General features: G+C 49.8%; 1 protein-coding gene across 1 annotated transcript in view; it reads left to right on the top strand.

Moving 5' to 3' along the window:
- Positions 1–13,610, top strand: part of UBE2G1 (ubiquitin conjugating enzyme E2 G1) — a 29,670-nt gene extending 16,060 nt beyond the window's left edge. The window contains exon 5 of the mRNA XM_027848747.1: positions 11,119–13,610. The gene's annotated coding sequence lies outside the window, so the exon portion shown is untranslated. The remainder of the gene's footprint in view (positions 1–11,118) is intronic.
- The last annotated feature ends 2,006 nt before the right edge of the window (positions 13,611–15,616 follow it).

Here is a 15,616-nt window from a genome sequence, read left to right as displayed (position 1 = left end):
GGCAGAGGACCAGCCTGGCTTCATCTCTGGGGCAGAGGACCAGCCTGGCTTCATCTCCGGGGCAGAGGACCAGCCTGCGTTTGTTTCCATCGGGCCTGCAGACAGATGGCCAGCCCAACTTCATCCATCAGTTCCCCACCAGGTGGCCTCTTAGGGTGGGGTCCCATGGCAGCTGAGCTTCACCGTGCCTACAAACTTTGCTCCGGGTGATTGTCATCAGCTCTGGTACGGCCCTTTTGTCAAGAGAATACGTGTCCTGCAGACTCGGTCCCAGCAGGGACACTTAGGCAGGCGCAGGTGACCCTGACAAGAGCTTCTCTCCCAGGGCCTCAGTTTCTTTTTCCGTTAAAGGAGGGGGTCTCAGTGACCCTCTCCGTCAGTCCTGGACTTGAGAGCCTGAAGTGTAAGTTAACCATGCTGCACAGGGAGGCCTGGGGATAGATGGGGTCAGGTCTCTGTACCTCTCTGCTGTTGACACCCCCCACTCCCCCACTCCACCAATGAAGCCATTTTCATCTTCTTTCACTTGCCTCCTGTTAACGTCACCTGTTGTTGGACTTGGGAGCTGCAGGGTCAGGTGGATGAGAACACTTCCTGGAGTCGAGGAGTTCAAATCCCACCTCAGAGACTTAGCAGTCTGAGCCTCAGTGTCCTCATCTGTCAAATGGGGATAATCATCAAACCCTACCTCCCATGGTTGCCATGATGGTCCAAGGAAATGTCCAATGCCCAGTGCTTGGTGACTCCTGTGACTCCCCCTACAGAGGTGTTCATCAGTTCCCTTTCTGAAATCCAGACAGCATTGGGAATCGGGGAGGCCTTGAGCCCAGGCCATCTGAGAATCAATTGAAGGGTTCATCTGGAGGAAAGAAACAGTTCTCCAGGACATGGAAGGTCACCATATGGAGAAGGGACTGGACAGGCAGGGTTTGGCCTCAGAAGGCAGAACTGGGAGTGATCTGGGCAGGGTCCGAAGAGGCGGGTTTGTCTGGAGCCAAATCTTGGCCCTTAGGGCGCTCCACCAGTCCACAAGGGTCGTTTGTGTCCCTCCGCTGTGTCCACAAGAATAACATTAGAAACTTTTGTCAAATCCTTTGCCAGAAGTTAGGTAAACTGAACTGGCGGGTCGGAGAACGAATCCTCAGAGAGAATTCCATCAAAGCCAACGACTGCAAGATAATCTGCCAGAATTTGGGGGATGCGAGCCACAGCAGTCCCCAAGGAAAGCCATGGAGCTCTGAACACTGACCCGGAAATGAGAGAAAGAAAACAGGAAGCTAGGGGTTTTTTCCTTTTAAGTAAGAGATATAAACCACTCCACTGGTCCATATTAGTAACTATTTTGCTCAGTTTATAGCCAGTGAAACTGAAAATTTTAATGGAATGATGAATATTTATAAAAGTATAAAATACTCAGGTGAGCAGAACAAGGAATAGACGGTTTAAATAACCTAGTTATTTATTCCAAAAAAAGGAATTGAACAACCCCTAAATGACCTTCCAAAGGACCAGATGACTTTACAAGTTCCTTTTTTTAAAAAAAAGATTTTTATTAATTTATGTATGTGTTTGGCCTCACCATAGTTATTCCAAGTATCCCCCTCCTGTCTCCCCAGAGAGCTGACCCAGATGAAAAAGATTCATCTTTAGAGAGGGAAAAAAATTAGCATAACTCATGAATACAGTGGGTCCGTCCAAAAACACATCCAGTGTGTGGTAGCTGTGGAGAAGGGGGCTGCTCGATTGGTGGTGTTTCCTTTGCTGACTCTGGACTTGGGGGTGTGTGGCGGCTCTTTCCATGTTACTGTGGCCAGTGTTTTCTTGGCTCTGCTGACTTCCCTCTGCATCAGTTCGTGGAGGTCTTTCAGGCTTATCGTTTCTTAGAGGAATCTTCTGTTGTATTCACAGACCAAAATTTGTTAGCCATCCCCCGGTTGATGCTCATCTAATTTTTTTTCAATTCTTAGCTTTCACAAAAAGTGCTTTTATAACTTTTGGTGTATGTGGGAACTTTGTTCTTATCACTGGCTTCCTTAGGGTTTAGGCCTAGCAGTGGAGTCTCACAGACCTTTTAGTCACTTATTTGAATAACTCCAAAATGCTTGGATTGTATCATTTCACTCAAAACAAATTCTATCAAGAATTCAAAGAACAGCAGAAGTTATTTTATCAAATTTGTTCTGCACCATAAATATGTTCTTGGTACTTAAGTCAGGGAGAGCCACCATGAAGAAAGAAAATTGTGGACTAATATCCTGAATGAACAATGATTCTAAAACTTTACATAAAATATTAACAGGTCTACAGCAACTTATCACAGAGATTATGCTCTAGGCTGGGAATTCTGGGTTGGCTTGATATTAGGAAAATTATAAACTCAATTGACCATATTCATGATAACAAAACTTAGGATCCCATCAGTAGAGGCAATAAAGGCTTTTGACAAAACACCATACCCATTGGTGTTTAGGAATAAAAAACACACTAGAAAACAGGAATAAAGGGACCTTTATTCAAGCTGTTATATACCGTCTTTTGCCTCAGTTCTTACCTGTCCTTTAATCACTGACTGGGTGTTGCCTCAGACAACCTGAGGCCCCGGGGAAGACCTCAGCTTAAAAAGGCCAAGGGTTCCAGTGCATCCTGGGCCATTGCAAGTTGTCCTGACCTAGGTCTTACTCCTGGACTCCAGTGCCTTTGCACAGCCTGCCTCACTTAAATCCAGATCACTTACAAGTCAAGACCTCACCCCTGATGAAGGACAAGCTACAAGGACAAAAAACAATTAAGTATCTGAACCCACTGCAAACACAGGTAGTGGGGGATCAACTACATCGCTTTCCCATAAAATCGAAAGAAAAGCAAGAATATCCATCGTCTCTGCTTCTTGTCATAGTGCTAGAAATTAGCTTTGGCAGTCAAACGGAAAGAAATCAAGGTAATAAGTATAAGCAGCATCACATTTTGCAGATGTGATGTAGAAAGTCAGCCAAAAAATTTGATTGAAATATTAAGTACTTCACATTTCTTTCTTTTAAAAATTCCATTTAATATAACTATAGGATATCTAAAATACTTACCAGAATACACTTAGGAACTGTTTGAATAAAATTACAGAATGCTTTACTGAAATAAAGACAGGCCCAAATAATTGGGGAAATATTAATTGGTCATGGGTCAGCCAAACCAACATGTCAAAAATAAAATACTACCTCAATTGATTTACTTACTCAGTGCCATGCCAGTCAGACTAGCAAATGGTTATTTGTTAGAATGAGAAAAATAAATTCACCTGGAAGACCAAAGATGCAGGATCTCAGAGGCAATGATGAAAAAGTAGGAAGGAAGGGGGACTAGCCAGGCCAGATTCTACACCGTGCCACAAGGCAGTAACCCAAGACAACAGTAGGGTAAGTTGATGAGTGGACATGATACTGAAGCACAAGAAACTCAGACAAAATGTGGAGAAACTGGAAAGCGATCTGGCCCCTTGGGCCACATGTCACTGATGACACAGAAAATCAGAGGAGCAGGGGAGAAATTACATTTCACGTTTATGGATAGGGGAAGAGTTCATGACCATATGGCAGAAAGAGGATCACAGAAGACTGAAAGTCTGGCACAAGCAAATCCAGCGAAGCAAAGATTAGACGTAAGAGGTAACTGGGAGAAAACGTTTGCAGTGCGTTTTCCCTGATGAAGGCCTCATTTACTAGATATTTAAGGAACTGATTCCAAGTTTTTAAGAGTAAGAACCCATTTCTCAATTGATAGATGATTAAAGTATGTGAACAGGTAACTTTCAAAGACAAAAATCTAAGCTACCTATAGCCATATTTGGGGAAAATAAAACCACTGGCAGCTAGAGAAGTAACAAATTGAGTTAACCCTTAAGATTCCACCTCACGCCCAAGAGCTTGGCCAAAAAAAAAAAAAAAGAAAAAAATGACAAACAGATGTTGGAGAAGCTTCCAGAAAAAAGTGCCAGGCCATTAAGGCATCTCTTGCGGAGCCGTGACGTGATTTGAAAAAGCCGTTCTTGAGCAGTTTGCATCTCTGCCCAAAGCAAAACCTCTGCTAAGCCTTTGGGAGGAGGAAAAAGGTCCTCCACACACAGTAATGTTCACGGCAACGATTGTTGTAGTGGCAGAGAACCAGGAACTAAATGGGTGCCCTTAGATTGGCATATGGCGGAATAGGCAAAAGCTTAGAAATCAAATGAGACTGAACGAAACTGTATTATTTCCCTAGTTCTTCTAGTTTAGTAACTGTTAAAGAAGAAAACCAGGCTGTTGTGGTGTGGCCTATTCTTTTGGGTTTTTTTTTTCAATTTATATGTTTTTAGTTTTCAACATTCACCTCCATAAGATCTTGAGTTCCAAACTTTTTCCCCATCTTTCCCTTCCCCCCACCCCAAGACAGCATGCAATCTGATATAGGATCTACACATACATTCATGTAGAACCTATTTCACATTAGTCATGTTGCATTAGAGCCAATGGGAGCAACCACGAGAAAGAAGAAACAAGCAAAAAGATAAGAGAGAGAGCAAATAATGTGCCCCAATCTGCATTCAGACTCCGTAGCTGCTCCTCTGGATGTGGACAGCGTTCTTCACCGTGATTCCCCCACAGTTGGATGTGGCCTGTTCTTGAGGACACGATGTTGGCCAAGACAGAAACCTGCGTGGATGGATGGATGGAAGGGGACAGATAATGACTTCCATGTTGCCTTGGTAGGTCTGAAGTATCCAGTGGGTAGGCAGCGATCCCTCAGTCACTTCCCTTTTTAATGAGTGTTTATTGTCCCACAGGACAGACAGTTGGACACTCAAGTCAGTGTCCAGTCAGTAGTGTGGATCTCAGGATGTCACAACCGGGGAGTCCTCTGATGATGGAGCCTTGGGGAGTTGACTTCCTTGAAGGAGCAGATAGAAGGGAAGGCTCAGAAAGAGCCTTGAGCTATACCCACCATTAGGGGCCATGACCCCCTTGTTGATCTAGCAAAGGGGACCACGAAGCAGCCTCCAGAAAGAAAAGCACGCCAGCACCCAGCAGAGAGGGTCTGGGTCCAGGAGGAGCAGGCCATTGGTAACTCTGGAGGAAAAGGAGAGAAATGACACACACATACACACAGAATTAGACATTAGCTGACATTTATAGAGCACCTACTACGTGCCAAGCCCTAGAGGGAGGAGAACCTATGATAATCTCCACCATTTTACAGTTGAGGAACCTGAGGCCGACTGGTGAAGTGACTTGCCCAGGGTCCCTCGGCTAGGAAATGTCGAGGCTGGATTTGAACTCGGGACTCCCTGACGGTAGGCCTAGTGCTCTGTACACTGTGGCACCCCCTTGCTGCCTCTCACTTCATGGGTGCAGCTTCTGCTCTTTACCTGCTTGGTCGTTGATGATTTTAGAGATGGGGCGTGCTTATACCTTGTTCCTCCATGGACTGGGCCATTCTGAGCTTGAGCCACCCTCCTCCTCTTCCGTGATCATGCGTGCTCTCGTGTTCATATTCTGTAAGCTCCACGTGCTCCCTCCTGCACGTTTCTCTGTCTTCCAGCAAGACTCTCCTTTTGGACATCTTCCCCTCCCGTCCTTGGATTCCTCTCGGTCACTTATCTCAGGCTTTTTCAGTGGCCACAGATGTGGAGAAGACAGCGATGGTTCTGATGAGACAGACACGGAGCCACTCAGCTGGCTGGACTTTCACCTTCAAAGAAGGGGAGGGAGCGGAATCCTGGTGGAAATATTCACAGTCCGTCAAAGCAGATTTCCACATTGGCTGTGTCCAAGACTGACACAAGTCACCCAGCCCTCGTGTCCTTACCAGGAGCCTGTCTTAATATGCTGGGTTCTCCCGTGCTCCCTCTTAGCTGTTCTGTGTACCAGAGTCAGGAAGACCTGTGTTGGAATCATGCCTCAGATCCTGGCTCACTGGCTCTGGAGCCCTGGGGCCCCGGGCAAGTCACCAATCCACCGTCTGCCTTGGTTTCCTCATTTATAAAATGGTGATCCTGGCAGCATCTTCCTCTCAGGGTGATTGTGAGCATCCGATGGGAGAACAGTGTAAAGTGCTCGTCGTGGCTTTGGATCCAATGGGTGCGTGCAGTCGCATTCCACTGTGTTGGACCTTTTTGTCTCGCATCAGAATCGCTAGTGCGTTGTGCTTGTTAGCCCCACTTTGTGCATTTGTGATGGTGATGATGAGGAGGTTCAGAGTACTTTACAAAGTCACACACACACACTGTCCCCCTTTGTGGGTTTTGAACAGGGAACTTAGCTGCTGGCTTCTGTCCACATGGTGATAATGCCGGGGCAGCTTTCTCCTTCTCATTTTTGTTTTTAGAGCAGAGTCATTTTGGTAGAACTCCAAGCAGATACATTCTTGACAGGCCTGCTAGGTCTGCTCCGTCCGTCCCTTGCCAGAAGCCTTCAGACTCTGGTCTGGACAGCCAGATCCCTCTCTCAGAGCCTCTCCTCTCGGCCAGTGGTGCATCAACCCCTTGGTTTTCTGAACCCTTTTCCCAAGGTTTACTTCTGTGATGAAAGTAGGTTCCACCAGGGTGACTCTGAGGAAGCCAGCTTTGCCAGGGCTTCTGTATGTGCTCCTCTCGATGCCCCAAAGAGGCTGTGGAGGGATCTCGGGCACAGGAGTGAGGCCTGGTTGTGGTGGAAAGGCCGGTTAGGAATTAGGGTTCATTAGAGTTGTCGAGCCCCTCTGTGGCAAGAGGGGCTCCAGGTCTCACTCTAGCACCCCCATGTGTCAGATCCATTTTGTTCACCCCTGTTTTAAAACGTGGATTTTGTCTTATTTGTCACAGATTGTGTGACATCCTTGGGAAGTGAACTCTCCATTTTTGCACATTGGCTCAGGTGTTTTGTTTTTTTCATTACGCCTGGAAGGACTGAAGCCTCCTTGCTTAGGCTTGTCCAGGTTTTGGCTCTCAACCCACTGGTCCATTATTTACTGTGTCAAAACAAAAGCAGAAGTGATTTCCTGTGAGATAGCAAAGGCAATCAGGTTTATGCTTGCTGGCTAATTAATGGAAACCACGTTGAAGGTTTTCCCCCTTTCTAGTCCTCTGTGGTTTTTTCTTCTTTCTCGCAGTATTTTTTCCTTGAACCGATAGTTGTGAAATTTCCCTATGACGTTCCTTGGGTTTTTTGTTTTGAGGCCTCGTTCTGGAGGTGATCGGTGGATTCTCTCAGTGCCTGTTTTGCTCTCTGGTTCCAGGATGAGTTTTCCTTGATCATTTCTTGAAAGATGCTGTCCAGGTCTTCCCTTTGGTCGTGGCTTTCAGGTAGTCCAGTGATTCTGATGTTGTCTCTCCTGGATCTGTTTTTCCAGGTCAGTTGTTTTTCAAATGAGGTATTTTATGTTTTCTTCTATTCTTTCATCCTTTTGAATTTGTTTGATGTCTCATAGAGTCATCAGCTTCCGCTTTCCCAATTCTAACTTTTAAGGAGTTGTTTTCCTCAGCTTTTGTTCTTGCTTTTCCGTTCGGCCAGTTGTACTGTTTAAGCATTTGTTTTCTTTTTCCAGGCTGTTGATTCTTACCATAATTCTCTTGCATCGCTTATTTCTTTTCCCAATTTTCTTCTACCTCCTGATTTTTAAGCTACTTTTTGAGCTGATCTGTGAGTTCTTTCTGGGCTTGAGACCACTTGCCATTTTTCTTTGGGGCTTTGCCTGTAGGTGTTTTGACATTGTTGTCTTCTGAGTCTGTTTTGCTCTTCCCTGTCACCATAATAACTTTCTGTGGTCCGAATCTTTTTTTTGTTGTTCTTTTGCTCATCTTTTTTGGCCTTTTTCCTTTCTTTTAAATTTGAGCTCTGCTCCCAGGGTGGAAGGGGCACTGTCTCAGGCTTCTTGTGCCAGGGCCTGCAGGCCCTGGCTGTTCACCTGGTGCTGCACTGAAGGGGTAAGGTGAGGGGCAGGGTGGCTGGCGCTCCTGGAGGACATAGGGAGTCTGGCAGTTTACCTGATGCTGAACCGGGGTCCGAGTGCCGGTGTCTGGTGGGTGCTGAGGCCGGGGAGGCGTTTCTGCGTCTCCGCGTCTCCCTGGGGCTCCACTGCAGCACGTGGTGGTGTTTGCCTGGGCTATGCTGGGGTGGCATCCATCTCTGTTTTTTTTCCTTCTTAATTCTGTCCTGGATATCCTTGGAGCTCCTGGCTGAGTCATGGCACCAAAGCCTTTCTTTTAACTTCTGCAGTGACTCCTGGTGCCATACACAGATACTTAATTATTTATAATCACGAGATGGACAGTCCCTCCAGGGATGTACATAGCAGCTCATCCATGCCTGCCCTTCTTGAGTTTTTTTTTTTTTTTAATAATGTTTTATTTTTTCCCCAATAACAAGTTAAAACACTTTGAAGTTTTGAGTTCCAGATTCTAGCCTACCTGCCCTCCCCTCTCCCTGAGACGGTAAGCAGTCCGACACAGGTCATATGTGTTCAGTCTTGTACGACATTTCCATGTTAGTCATTTTGTACAAGACTCAAACCAACAAGAAAAGAAGAGTGAAAGCCAGCCCCTTCAGTCTGTGTCCTGACCGCCTCAGTTCTCCCTGTGGTGGCGGAGAAGGCTCTGCCTCATCCTGAAGCTTCTGGGCCTGTCTTGGACTGCTGTTTCTCAGACAGCGGGGCTCTTCCTTTGTGCAGCATTCTCCTGGTTCTGCTCCTTCGCTTTGCATCTGTTCATGAAAGGCCTTCCAGGTTTTTCTGAAATTGTCCTGCTTGCAATTTCTGGTCAGCCGTTCCCAGTCAGTGGGCTTCCCCTCACTTTCCCATTCTTTGGCTCCTTTTTTTTAACTTCACATTCAGACGGTGTTTCCCCTTGGAGCAGACACAGAACCGTAGGCCTCGGGTGATTGTGTGTTGCTCCCAGCCTTCCGTGGCTCCCAGTGGACGTTGTTTGTGCGGGCTGCTCTGTCTCTGTGACTGCAGCCTTCTCTCCCAGGGAGTCCCTGCCTGTCTCAGCTGTCTTACTCTGCTGGGCACGTGCGGCCTTTGGGCCGCCGTTGTTATTCACCCCCGTGGCTATCTCTGGTGTTCCCTAGTCATTATTGGACAAATGATGTCCTCGAATTGGAGGCCGTGGCTAGTTTCCAGCATGGATGTGATTTCTTATCGTGTGGACCCGCAAAGAAAACATTTGGGGAACATTCGGGATCAGAGGAAGCCGAGAGACTCAGGGCCTTTTGGCTCCAAAACTCCAAATTAGTTCACAGTTGGTAAATTGATGGGAGGTGTGTTACTCCTTTTCAGAATACAAAAACAGTTAAAGAAAGTGTTGTTCATCTGTACCCCAGCATGTCTGAGCCAAACACGGAGCTCCCCTCCCCCCACCCCCGGCTGTCCAGCCCAGCTCTGTCTCGTCCACTTCCAGGATGAAAGCTCAAGGCGGTGTTGGGAACGGCCCCCATGATCCCTCACCAGTCCTCTGCAGCCAGTCACAACAAGTTGAATCCCCTGACCTTAGGATGACCCTTTGGATATTTGGCAACAACTAGGAACCCCCTCCCCACCTTAAATTCTCTTTTGAGGCTTGAAATCTGTAGTTCCTAATGTTCAGAGACTTGAACTCAAGATCCTTTTCCATCCCACCGTTCTGCAGTTCTTTCCTCTTCTGGATGGCCTCTGCCACGTTGGGCTGACCTCTCCTGGTCCATGGCGGGGTGCCGTCCTGGAGTCTTTGTCACTCTCCCTTCCCACCTTCGCCCTTCTCACTGGTCCCCGGGTTATGTTCAGAGCCTCGCACTCCACCCTGGAGCTGCCCAGACCTTCCTAAGTCACTTCCTCGCTGGAGCAGCCTGCCCTGGAGCCCCATGGCTCCAGAATAAGAGAAACATCTTTGCCTGGAATGGCACAGCCTCCACTCGCCTCTCTCTTTTCTTTGGGGATTCCCCGAACTCGCCGCTCCCTCTCCCGTCTCTTTCCAAGCTGTCCGGAACGGCCGAATCTGCCGCAGCGCACGTTAGCTCCTCATTCTGGAGCCGAGCAGAGAAGGTGATAGGCCTTCAAAAACTTGGGGAGTTGGCTCTCACGTGTAACTAGGCCTCCACTCCCCTGGCCACCTTCCTTCCCCAGGAGGCGCCCGCCTGATCTGCCTGGGACCTGGCTGGCTGCTGAGGACCCTTCCCACTCTCCGCTTCTGTGAGAGGTTCCTCTCTTGCCTTGGCCCTGGAGCCTCGAACTGTGGCCAGGATCTCATTCTATTGGCCTCAGGAAGCTTGCGGTCCCCTGAAGCCCTCAGATCCTCTTCGGATGGAATGCTTTGCAGCCAAAACTTTTCCATTTTGTCTTTTGGAAGCAGATTTGCAAACCACCTTGGTATGACCTTGACATTTACCCTTATCAAATTCCATCTGAAGCTGTCCTTCTTGGTGTACCTGCTGTGTGCGCCTCCTCCGTGCTGAAGACACGGAGTTCGTGGGCTTCAGCAACGCCAGTCCCGAAGCCGTGAGCCGCAGTGACGCTTTAGGCTCCAGCCGTTTCCAGATCCACACCCTTCGTGGTTCTCATCTTCTGCCCAAGAGACTGATGGTGTCTTCAGCATTCCCCGTCATCCTGCCAGTCAGAAAAGGAGATGGAACGTCATCTGACTGTGCGACGGCCCCTTCCCGGTGCCTTGGGTGCTGAGACCTCCCATCTTTCTGAGCACTTTAGGAAGCCCAGCAGACTGGCTCTCAAGTTCTCATTGACAAATCCCGAGGTTCAGTCATCATCTCCAGCCCTGGGTGCCAGTGGGAGGTGGGGCTGGGGTACCACCGTGCACAGAGCACGGGGCCTAGAGTCTGGAAGCCCTGAGTTCAAATCCAGCCTTGCCCCATGACCCTGGGCAGGTCACTGTTCCTCTTTAAAATGGGAGCGCTAACAGCGCCTCCCTCCCGGGGGGTGGTGATGGTCAGGCGAGATCCTGGCGCTCCCTCCTTTCGGCTGTCCTTGCCCTCTCCACCAAACGTGAGAGGAAAGATGGCATTTTCTACTCTGAGAGTTAGTTTCCCAAGCGGTGCTGTGTCCCTGTGCCAAGCAGGGATTCCCGTTTCCTTGAGCCGGGGGTGAATGTGTCGCTGGGCCTGATGTTGTTGTTTGTGTTTGTCACAGGTCTCCACTTGGGAAACATGGCACTCTCCCCACCTAGCTGGACTGATGTAGCGAGTTGGCAGACGCTGGCTGGGCTGGGCTGCAGTCAAACACACCAGTTACCAGCGCTGACAGGAGCCTGCCAAGTGCCAACTTAGAGATGATGACGCATTCTGAATTCTAATGAACTGCTTTAACCTTCAGGAAGAATTGTAAAGACATGTACATAGCACAACGTGACCCGGAGAATATCTGTCCTGCCCGTGTCCACCCCCATCCACGGTGTACCAAATGATGCTCTCGTAGTTAGACTAAGAATCGTGTACATTCGAAAGATTTTAGCAGGTTTTCTCTCTGTTCACTGTTTCATTATCAGTTTAAAGAGACTTCTTAAAGCATGTCAGATTAAAACCAATTAGGATTAAACTTGTCCATCTACTTTTCCTTTAAACCATTGAGGCTTCATTAAACGCTTTCATTTACTAGACTTTTGTATTTTCTTTGTTTGGAAACACTTCCCCGGGCTCTCGTCCCTTCTGCCAGAGCCTTTTCCCGTTGTGTAGTTCAGCTTCCTGACTTGAATGAGGACCTGCCAGGGACGGCCAGCCCGCGGTGCTCTCCTCCTGTCATCCAATCACGCACGTCTTCGATTGGGTGTAGCAATAATCTTTCTGGCCGTCAAGCTCTCGCGCCCACTCTCTTGGGCCAAAGTCAGTGGCTTGGAATTAACCCCAGGGCTTTTGGGGTCCTTTGTTGATGCTGGACTCACAAAAGCGTGGCCAGCTGGAAGCCTTTCCCACCGATAACTTCTGGGTTTGTGATTGAAGACGCTGTGTCCCCCCACACCCTCCCCATTTCTCTACACCTAATGTACAAAGAAATTGCGATGTATATTTTCATGTAACTTGATTTTTGGAATTCTGTCACCTTATGTAGCGAGTTCTTCCAAAATACAATTTTTTCCAATAATTGTCCAGGTGTTGACTTTTTCTGTACTGAATAAAGATTAACATACTGAATAATACCCGAGAAGTGCAGTTTAGGAAAATCTCAGGTTGATTCCTTATGCAAACTGAATACTTGAAGCCCCCATGGCCATGGCAGTGTGTGGAGGTCTTGGTAGAAGTGGGTGTGTGAGGGTGACGCGGAGAGCCTGGCGCCCAGCTGGTGGGTCAGGTGCACAGCCAGGAGAGAGAGCTGCTGCCGTCCTAATCGGGGAGTGTGGGAGCCCATGCCCGCCCTCTCCTCGCTGAGGAGGGACAGGAGCAGGGAACTGGGCTCTCCTGGCAGGTCAGAGCTTGGCGGAGCCCCGAGGCTGAGGCGCTCCTGTCCACGGGAGGCCCCATTCGAGGGACAAGGGTGTGGCCGCGGCTGAGAGAGAGCTAGCTCAGAATCAGTTCTCCCTCCTCTAGAGCCAGGAGGAAACCCTTCCTGGAAGGGAGCAGGACCCACTCTCCTTGCCTGTACCCAGGCCCCAAGCCACAGCGGCAGGGGTGTTGAGCACACCCCTCGGTGGGGTCACGGCGCGCAGCCTGCCCCCGTGATCTTGGTGTGAAAGGACTTTGACATCCAGTGTCAGTGTGGTGTCTCCTTCCCAGGGAGGGTTTTCTTGGCCCGTGGCAGTCCCTGCCACGGCTTCTGACCCTTCCGTTTCCAGTGTTCTGAGGAGGACTGCTGCCCACACAGTGCTCAGGGTCTCTCCCGGGGCTCCCTCATGGTCACTCAGGGAGTAGGGAAGGAGCATTTCAGTGCCCCTTAGACCGAGGGTGGGACGAGGCGGGGCCTGGCCGCCCCTCGTGGCACTCCAGGGAGTGGCATACTTACCCAAGGAGATGTCAGGACTTCATTCCTCCCTCGGTGGCAGGCAGGGGTGTCATCTGTGCCTTCTTTTCCCGTCTGACCACTGCGCCAGTTACCTCTCCTTTGTGTGGCAGTGACTAGCGCGGAAGCATCAGGGCAGCCTGTTCGCCTCGGACCTCTCTGTTAACATGAGGCAATGTTCTCTTCAACTTGGTGCCAACAACGTGGACGTGAGAATTACTGTCAGGACTCTGGAACTGTTGGCTCTTTGCATCCTCTCTCGAGTTCTTGGGTGGCTCCTCCCATCGGATCTGCTTCTTCTGGGATGGGGGAACCCAGGGGCCTTCTCTGTGCTTCAGGCCTGTGGGAAGTTGGGTTCTGATATTCCCACTGCCTTGGGGAGAGGATTCTGCCCACCTTGGTAGGGCCGGACAAAGGACCCAGCCTCTCAGTGGGAGTTGGACTCTGGCTTGGGCATCTTGCCCACAATGCATCCCCCACGGAGGGCAGCATCCCCGCGTCTCTTGTGCATCCAACCCCTGAGTGCGTGGAGTGGCCCCTCCTCAGCATCTAGGACATTGGACTGATGTTACTTCATTCCCGCGTTTTGAGTTGTGTGGTTCATTGATTGTATTTCTTGCTGTGCATTCTGTTGTGAGGTTTACCCTATTGTAAAGCACTCTGTCACTCAATAAAGGATGGCTTCTAGGTGATCTCTTGAGCTGTTGTGGTTTCAGGGTACAGATGTCCAAAGAGGGTTGGGGGCTCGCCATCTTTGCAAATGGCGCGTGCTGCCTTGACAGGTGGGGAGAGGAGAGGGAGGCTTTCTTTCAGCCAAACTTAGTTACAGCAGTTAGTACTGGGGGCCAGCTTTGGGTTAGTAATCTGGGTGCCTTCTCCAGGGAGCCTGCCAGGGCCCAGCTTGGGGGAAGGAGGGTTGTGAGAGGGTGACCTGGGCTTACTTTTCTTGGCTAAACTTGGCCCTCCCGCAGCCTTAAACTACAGGATAGACCTTGCTCAGCAGAATGTCTTTGCTTTATTTCACTTCAGTCCAGCCCTTACTTGACTGTTCTGTGGCTGTTGAGCCCAAGGATGGGGGCTGTGTGTGACTGGACAGGCTAATGGGTATGAGGCATCAGGCTGAGAGACAGGGCCAAGGCCTGGGAGATCCCTCCCTGGCAGAGCCAAGGAAAACTTCCTCAAAGGGGGTGGAGGGAGGGGGAGGTCATCGAGATGGCCTCCTCTTAATAGAAGATAGTTGGTCTGTTTGCTCCTCACTTAAAAGCTAAGCAGGAAGCCTTCTGGCCTGCTGAGCTCGGAGACAGTGGCACGTGGCTGTGAAAGCCCTTCCTCCGTCCTGGCAGTCCAGGGCATGTGGCTCGTGAGAGTGAGCCCTACAAGGGACCTCTCAGGTCATTAAGCCAAGCAGGCATCCAGGCGGGCAGAGACCAGGGCAGCCGGTTAGGAAACCGAGCCAGCCGGAGGCCTGCCTGTGACTCAGGGTGGGAAGGGGGGAGGGTCAGCCTGCAGTGACCTCGTGGTGTGGCCCCCTCTGTTACTCGTTTCTCTCAGGAGGCTGGCCTGGGCATCTCAGCACTCTGGTGGAGAATGGGAGGAAGCTTGGGGGGAAAGGGAGGGTGCCCAGATGGCGTGCCACGGTCAGACTAGAGCCGAAGAGCTGGATGGGCCCCCTTCAGAGGCATGCTTTGGTGCCTGCATTTGCAACGGAAGGAAATGATAAGACTCAGTTAGAGGTTAATGAAAATAAAGATGGTGAAACTCCTGAAATCTGTCTATGGACTGCAGGCTGAGAATCTGCCATTTTACTGAGGAATAAACTGAGGCAGAGATCGAGGAGGTGATGTGCCGGTGGAACCAGAGCAAGGGTCAGGATTGCAGGCAGCTACGGGGCACAGATGGGGAGAACCCTGGGTCTGAAGTCTCCCTTCACTCTTAGGAACTACACGGCCCTGGGCACATCGCTTAACCTCCGGGCCTCAGTTTCCCCATCTGTAAGGTGGGTGATAAGAGCACCTACTTCACAAGGTACTTGTCAAATGACGTTACAGTCTCTAGACATGCCACTTATCATCATCATCATCATTAGAATTGAGGCCTCCCTACCTCTAAGACAAGGCAGAGTTGGGCATAGGCTCCAGGTCACTGTCCATCAGGCATGGTTTGACTTGACTAAAATTGAATTGAGCTCATAGAATTTGTTCAGTTTAATTCAACAAGCATGTATTAGTCTCCTACTGTGTGCAAGGTGCTGGGCACTCATGCCATGACAAGGTAAAATTCTGCTCCGTCCTGTTCTCGGGGTTAGAGGCCTACGGGCCTTGTCCACCCATCGGTCACTTTCTCTGCCCCTGTAGACACTGAGAGCAAAGGCGTCAGGGCTAAAGGCCTCCAGACCCCGTCCGCGCAGTGGTCACTTTCCCTGCCCCTGTAGACACTTAGAGCAAAGGCATCAGGGATAAAGGCCTGTGGGCCTTGTCTGCCTGGCGGTCACTTTCCCTGCCCCTGTAGACACTGAGAGCAAAGGCATCAGGGCTAGAGGCCTCCGGACCCTGTCCACCCATTGGTCACTTTCTCTACCCCTGTAGACAACGGAGAGCAAAGGCATCATGGCTAACAGCCTGTGGGCCTTGTCTGCCCCACGGTCACTTTCCCTGCCCCTGTAGACACTGAGAGCAAAGGCATCAGGGCTAAAGGCTTG

Source organism: Vombatus ursinus, unplaced genomic scaffold (assembly GCF_900497805.2).
Source record: "Vombatus ursinus unplaced genomic scaffold, bare-nosed wombat genome assembly UNPS02006874.1, whole genome shotgun sequence".
Taxonomy (NCBI): domain Eukaryota; kingdom Metazoa; phylum Chordata; class Mammalia; order Diprotodontia; family Vombatidae; genus Vombatus; species Vombatus ursinus.
Note: the sequence above shows the minus strand (reverse complement) of the source record. Positions and strands in the feature narration are given on the sequence as shown.